The sequence below is a fragment of the Mytilus californianus genome, unplaced genomic scaffold (assembly GCF_021869535.1).
Source record: "Mytilus californianus isolate M0D057914Y unplaced genomic scaffold, xbMytCali1.0.p SCAF_9, whole genome shotgun sequence".
In the NCBI taxonomy this organism is placed as follows: domain Eukaryota; kingdom Metazoa; phylum Mollusca; class Bivalvia; order Mytilida; family Mytilidae; genus Mytilus; species Mytilus californianus.
The window spans coordinates 11,075,899-11,084,368 of record NW_026262745.1 but is presented as its reverse complement, the minus strand read 5'-3'; positions in this window follow the sequence as shown (position 1 = coordinate 11,084,368).

Here is an 8,470-nt window from a genome sequence, read left to right as displayed (position 1 = left end):
GGCAGCTCATGCTTTAACCTGATAACCTTTGAACTGATGCTTTCCAAATTTTAATATATTGTTACTGATAAAACAAGAGTGCACACGCTGAAATGTCTCGCCTGCTTAAAGCTGACCATTGACTTTAAGTTGAAAGTCTTAAAGATAAAGGTTTAACTACAAGCATCACATAGACTTTACATTTTTTAAGATCCATGACAATGAGGTCAAGGTCAGACAAATCCTATCAGACAGACATGTAAACCTTACAATTATTCCATACACCAAATATAGTTGACCCATTGCCTATGGTAACTGAAAACAGATTAAAACACAAAAAGTAAAGATTGACCAATGAAATATGAAAATGAGGTCAAGGTCAGATAAATTCTATCAGACAAACATGTACACCTTACAATTATTCCATACACCAAATATAGTTGACCTTTTGCTTATGGTAACTGAAAACAGATTAAACCACAAAAAATAAAGATTGACCAATGAACCATGAAAATGAGGTCAAGGTCAGATGATACCTGCCAGACAAACATGTACACCTTATAATCATTCCATGCAGCAAATATAGTTGACCTACTGCTTGAAGTATTTGAAAACAGACCAAAACACAAAAACTTAACATTGGCCTGTGAACCATGAAAATGAGGTCAAGGTCATATGACACCTGTCAGAGAGACATGTAAACCTTACAATCATTCCATATACCAAATAGAGTTGACCTACTGCTAAAAATATTTAAAAAACAGACCAAAACACAAAGACGTAACATTAACAAATGAACCATGAAAATGAGGTGAAGGTCAGATGAAACCTGCCAGACTGACATGTATCCCTTAAAATCATTCCATACACCACATATAGTTGACCTACTGCTTATATCTGAGAAAAGGACCTTATCATGTAACTTTAACCTTGATCACTGATCCATGTAATGAGATCGAGGTCAGGTGAACCCTGTCTGACTGACATGTAGACATGCAAGGAACCCATATACAAAATATAGTAATCCCATTACTCATAATAAGTGAAATTCACATGAAAAAAAAATATAAATTTTTTTCAAGCAGTCGCTGAACCATGAAAATGAATCGAGGACAATGGACATTGGACAGATTGAAACTTCAGAACATAAGGTATCTGCATACAAGGTATGAAGCATCCAGGTATTCTACCTTCTGAAATATAAAGCTTTATACAAATAGTTGATGCTGTTGCCAGATGGCAATACCTATGTCTCACATACTGCAACGAAAAAGGCGAGACAAGAAATGGAGGTCAAGATTGACAATATTGATTTTTACTTTCAGGAGTTCTGGTCCTTGATTGATTGGAAAGTGGTTAAAAAAAATTTACTTCCTGTCATTTTTTTGCAATAACATGAGAACAGTTCAATAGATGCATGGTAAATTTTAAAGGTCAAGTTCCATAATGAGGTTTTCCCTATCTACATTCTGGAGTTATGGTCCTGGATTGTTTGGCATATATTCTGGTGATTTCAATTGTGAGTTGTTCAAGCAATTCAAACTGTGGATGGACATATAATGGTTACTTCACAATTTGGAAAACTGGGTTTGCTGTTCAATTTGACAGCACTTGTCCCCTGCCATTTGCATTTTTGCTTCAAAATTAAATATATTCCCCTCTGAAACAATCCACCAATTTGATGTTAAAACCTCCTAATTGTGTTCAAATTTTAGTTTGTGAATAATATTATGGTACTGCTATATTGAAATCACCCGTAGTTATTTATTTATTTTTTTCAAATTCAACTTTCTTGGAACCATGCGATTTGTGTATCATGCAAATATATCAAAGTTAAATAGACAATAGCTACAGAGATTCCGAAAGTAGTTTCAGCAAAATGGTACCAGTCTATCAAAGTGTAAACCAAGGAAAAAATTTAATGTACCAATCTTTTCAAGTATTTGAAGATCTGTAAATGATGTAAGAATTTACTTCCATGAAATGATACTTTTATGTTGTATTACCCAACACCATACAATAATAACGTACAAAGGGTCATTGCATTTCAGTTATTGCAGAACCTATTCCCCCACACCATAGAATAATAACGTACAAAGGGTCCGGGCATTTCAGTTATTGCAGAACCTATTCCCCCACACCATAGAATAATAACGTACAAAGGGTCGGGGCATTTTCAGTTATTGCAGAACCTATTCCCCCATACCATAGAATAATAACATACAAAGGGTTGGGACATTTTCAGTTATTGCAGAACCTATTCCCCCACACCATACAATTATAACATACAAAGGGTTGGGACATTTTCAGTTATTGCAGAACCTATTCCCCCACACCATACAATAATAACGTACAAAGGGTCGGGGCATTTCAGTTATTGCAGAACCTATTCCCCCACACCATACAATTACAACATACGATGGGTCAGGGCACTTTCAGTTATTGCAGAACCTTTTCCCCCACACCATAGAATAATAACGTACAAAGGGTTGGGAAATTTTCAGTTATTGCAGAACCTATTCCCCCACACCATACAAATATAACGTACAAAGGGTCAGGGCATTTCAGTTATTACAGAACCTATTCCCCCCACACCATAGAATTATAACATACAAAGGGTCAGGGCATTTCAGTTATTACAGAACCTATTCCCCCCACACCATACAATTATAACATACAAAGGGTCGGGGCATTTCAGTTATTGCAGAACCTAATCCCCCACACCATACAATTATAACGTACAAAGGGTCGGGGCATTTTCAGTTATAGCAGAACCTACTCCCCCCACACTATACAATTATAACATACAAAGGGTCGGGGCATTTTCAGTTATTGCAGAACCTAATCCCCCACACCATACAATTATAACGTACAAAGGGTCGGGCCTTTTCAGTTATTGCAGAACCTATTCCCCCCACACCATACAATTATAACATACAAAGGGTCGGGACATTTTCAGTTATTGCAGAATCTATTCCCCCCACACCATACAATTATAACATACAAAGGTTTGAGGCATTTTCAGTTATTGCAGAATCTATTCCCCCCACACCATACAATTATAACATACAAAGGGTCAGGGCATTTCAGTTATTGCAGAACCTATTCCCCCACACCATACAATTATAATGTACAAAGGGTCTGGGCATTTTCAGTTATTACAGAACCTATTCCCCCACACCATAGAACTATAATGTACAAAGCGTCAGGGCATTTTCAGTTATTACAGAACCTAACTATTGTAATGATTCTTTTTGGTTTTGTCCTGAATATGCACAAAATATTTGCAACTGGACATTAAACAAGCAACAAATAAATTAATCGATTCCCAGCTCCATCTTAATTTCCACTTCAAGTTTTTTGCCAATTTCTTGATATGTGACCCATTTGTAGTAGTTTGTATGTTTGTATTCATCCAATTTTATCATAGTTCATTTGGCAGACTACTTAAAAAGCTGATTTACAAATGTTTGTATGCATTACTCCTTACACATAGGATACCACTTCAGTTTACTTGAGTGCAAACCTTAACAACTGAATACTACAAACTGTTGGTACCTATGAAAACAACTATTAACTAGTCATGGAATCACTACACAGAAAATTAACACATCAAATTGTACATATTTTATTTGATAAAACAAAAAAAATACATATTGCACACATGTGACCAGCACAAAAATTATATCATGTGACCAAATAGATCGTCACATGGTATCACAGAGAGTTTACCCAACATTATACAATACTACAGAATAGCATATTCAGCAAAAATATTTATGCTTGATAAATAATACTAGCACTTAATACATAACAGCAACATTTGTTTCAAAGGCCACAAATGAGGATCTGGAGGGGTTTTACAGAAAAGAGAATATTGGGCAAAAGGGCAAAAATAATGTACCCAAAAATTAAAGAACAGACCAAAAAACTAAAGAATGGAGAATAATTGGGTTCTTATTGTTAACCAAATGAAAGTTTTCCACAGAGTCATCTGCCCTTGGTCAAGGTATTTAAACTTTTGTCTGTTCTATTGTCCCATTGAATAAATACAATAGCTACTTTTCTCTGTGTAGTTTCACAGTAGGTATAGTGTTTGGCTAGGATCGTGGTTAGTGATTTGATCAGGGTTTTTCGAGTGTGGCCACTTTTTTTCGAGTGAATATGATCAAAAATGTAAACATACAGACTTCCTTTCTGACAAAATGTGATATAGAAGCTTGAGTTTAATATACAAGGTTATACAAGGTATGTAAGTATTTGAGATAAAAATATATTATCAATCTGACATTATTTTTCGTTAAAAAAAGTTAAATTTAGCCTTACAATGCTTTTATTCCAAAATACAGAATAAAGCCATTTTTATACACATTCCAATGCAAATGTCAAAGGAAATGCATACACGCAATCCATATATCCTTAGATATACAGACACTTTACAAAAATTCTTGTTATTGCATTGAGAACGACATTTTGAGACTAAATTCATTTCTATATGTCCAGGTTTTTTCGAGAGCAGTTCTGGTTTTTTCCAGTGCGTCCAGGTTTTATCGAGTGATTAAACAAATTTCCTATAGCTTAAAATGTTATGTGTCAGTGTATTTACGTTTAAAAACAATAAAAAAAGGTTCAAATTAAGTCCTTTTCAAGACATGAAACCAATGCATTCATCAGTTTGATAATGGTGTACTAACACTTACATTTTATAAACAAGTATCATTCATTTGTATATATTGTTCTTTGTCACATCTTATAAATTTCATGTACAGTATATATTCGTGATGACAACAATCTAATGTAAGCATAGACAATTTGGATTGAGATGTACATATATAAAGTGTGTTAAGCTGATGAACTATTCATTTCATTGTTAGTTATATATGAAATTTAATTCAAATTTTATTGTCAATGGGAAAAAAAATGGGGTGGATTAAGTGTGTGTGTGTTTTTTTTTTTTATCAATGGATAATTTTTTGTGGGGGCGGGGGCAGGCCTCTTTCAGTAGAATATTTTTTATTACATATCATTTTTCTGATTCTTCACTGCTGTCCAGTAGGTTTCTTACTCCTTTTTTAAAAACTCCAGGGTTCACCACAAAAAAATATTTTTAACTGTAAAAAAAAAAGTAGCATGAAATGAACTTGAAAAGATTATGAGTCCCTGCACTATGTTCCAAAGGCCGTTTTATAAAGGATCCAGTAATTTCTAATTTAACACTGGAAAGTTGTGGTAGAACATTTTCCAAACAGAAAATTTGCATTAAATTGAAAAAGGTTAATTTTTATCATTGTAGTAATATGTTTTGGTGATTTGTTGGGAATATATGATATTGTTCTTCACTTAATTACAGTTATAAACTAGAAAAAGTCATTTTTTAAAGTCAAGAATACCTTTTTTCTTTAAAAAACCCGGACCATTTGTTAAAAAACCCGGACTGTTTCACAGTTGCTCTCAAAAAAACACGGACAATATTAAACACTGACTTTATTTGTTAAATACAAGGAAATTGTGCTTCTTTGTTGCTCAAAACATGTGTAGAATTCAAAATAAGATGGGTAGTCATGTAAAAAACTATTATAATTATGAAATAGCAGTTAATTGACCTTATCGCATGTTTTATTACTCGAAAAAAAAAGATCTACACTCGAAAAAAGTGGACCGATTCACTTGAAAAACAACCATCCTAGCGGGACACTATACCTACCTTGAGTTTATTCACTGGGACCTTTAAATTTCTCCTAGGAGAAATCTATCATTCATTGATTAATTTACCTGACCAAAAAATTATCTACATAGTTCATTGAAATACATGTTTTACACTCACAAAACTGCATGTGATGTTGTATTTATTCATTATCAATAAATTAATATAGTTTCAATCTGTTCAATATAAACAGTTTTATTGCGAACCCAATGAAAGTTTTCCACAGTGCCATCTCTATCTTGACCAGGTATTTAAACTTTTGTAAGTTCACCTGTCCTATTGAATGAATACAATAGCTATTGTTCTCTGTGTAGTTTATTCACTGGGACCTTTAAATTTCTGTAATAGTTATACACCGAGGGATAGGTGTGTCTGGATAAGAAACCCCGTCGGCCGGAGGCCGGAGGGGTTTCTTATCCAGACACACCGTATCCCGAGGTGTATAACTAACTTACACCCCATTCTAAACCCTATATTTGTTAACATTGATTATTAAATGAATAAAAAAAACGATAGCATATTTATTGACAATACTAAACCATGATTTATAAGAATTTTTTTTTATTACATGAAACCCCACTAGTAACCTTTCTTTGGTTACCTTCGTTCAAACTTTGACAAGTGAGTATATTTTACAAATGCCAAGTTGTTTTGCATATTCCCGTTAAATCCTGTGCTAATATGGATCAGAGGGTCAAGGTTGACCGTTTCGTGTATTCTTATTACAAACAAACAATACCTCATGTTCCTTGTATGCAGTTGTCAATATGGACGGGTATAAGACGGACGACATTTTGTGGCAAGCGTTGGATTTGGTAGAAGAGACTTAAGATAAAGACAATATTATAACCCAAAGTACTGACCGGTATCAGTGTAATAAAGGTAATCATAACTGTATTTTATATCTTATGGTTTTATAACCCCCCCCTCTTCTCGAGAATAAACAAACATTCATATTCGGACATACTAAGGGATAGGTGTGACCCGACTACCAGACACGCTCAACATACAAAGATACAGATTTAATATTAAGGAACTCCCTTTTTGGGGGGCAAACAGGGGCTGATCCAGCTGGGGGTTCCCAACTCAACAGAAAAGGGGGGTCCAACCATTCAAATGCATTGATCTTTTTGGGTCCAAACCGCGGAAACCCACCCCAGATCGGCCAATGGGTAACCGGGGGGTGGGGGGGGGGGGGGGGGGGGGGGGGGATCCCGGGAGTTAGAATCCTCATTTTTTTAAAGACCAATGCTTTAGAATAGAGACATATGACTGGGATAAAAAAAATTACTTCAAGCAAAGGAGTATTTAAAGGATTATTTTTGTATTCAAAATAGATGCTTAATTCTTTTTTTCGCTATTGGAATTTCCTAAAATGTGTTTTTTTAATATCTTGAAACAATTTGTAGTGAACACTATTAGTAATTTCTTATGTTCATGCTATTTAAAAAATAATCAATTTCTATTGTTACGAATAACAATGGACTTTGTTTACGGGATGTAGAAGCAGGGGTTTCCAGAAACCCCGCTCGTCACACCCTGTGGTCAAAATCCTTTGTTATTCGTAACAATAGATCTATTCAATTTACACTTGTTTCAGAAATAGAAACTATGAAGTATAACAATAGAACTGGGGTGTAATCTAAGAGAAATCTATCACTCATTGATTAAATAACCTGAGTAAAACCATTATCTTAGATATAGACAAAAATAGTTTTTTTATACTCATTAGCTGCATGTGATGATGTATTTATTCAATATTAATAATATATTTTCAATCAGTTCAATATAAACATTGATTCAATTATAAAAAGCTGATTTCTAACAAAAGTTTTATCAATGTTCCTATTGAAATTTTTTGTTTAGTTATAGAATACATCATAATTTTCAAGTTTTTATTCATGTCAAACACAAAAATTTTTTTTTTTAAGGAACAATGTTGAAAGTTTTGTCAGAAGTCAACTTTTATTAATGTTTGCATCACTGTTTACATTCAACAGATTGAAAATATATTATCAATATTGAATAAATATAACATCACATGCAGTTTTGAGTATAAAACATGTATTTTCCTCTATTTAGAAGAATTTTTTTTACTCAGGTAAATTAATCAATGAGTGCATGATAGATTTCTCTTAGAAGGAATTTAAAGGTCCCAGTGAATAAACTACACAGAGAACAATAGCTATTGTATTTATTCAATAGGACAGGTGAACTTACAAAAGTTTAAATACCTGGTCAAGATAGAGATGGCACTGTGGAAAACTTTCATTGGGTTCGCAATAATTATAAAAAGTTTATTTCTGACAAAATATTTAGTATGGTTCCAATGAATTTACACACATTTTTTGTGATTGTTTAGTTAAAGAATACATTTATGAAGGCCTTAATTTAAACATCATTTTCAAGTTTTTATTTGTCAAACACACAAAAAAAGCAAATTTTAATAGGTGAAATATTGATAATTTGATCATAAATCAAATTTTAATTTTTGAATCACTGTTTATATTGAACATATTGAAAATGTATTATTGATATTGAATAAATACAACATCATATGCAGTTGTGTGAGTCCTTATTTAGTATTGGTACATGTATTTTCATCATTGAAAGTTTATTTTTTTTGTTCCTGGTAAATTTATCAGTGAGTGATAGATTTCTCTTGGAAGAAATTTAAAGGTCCCATTGAATAAACTCCACAGAGAACAATAGCTATTGTATTTATTTGATGGGACAAAAGAACTTGCAAAAGTTTAAATCGACAGATAACCTTCAAGTGAATCTGGA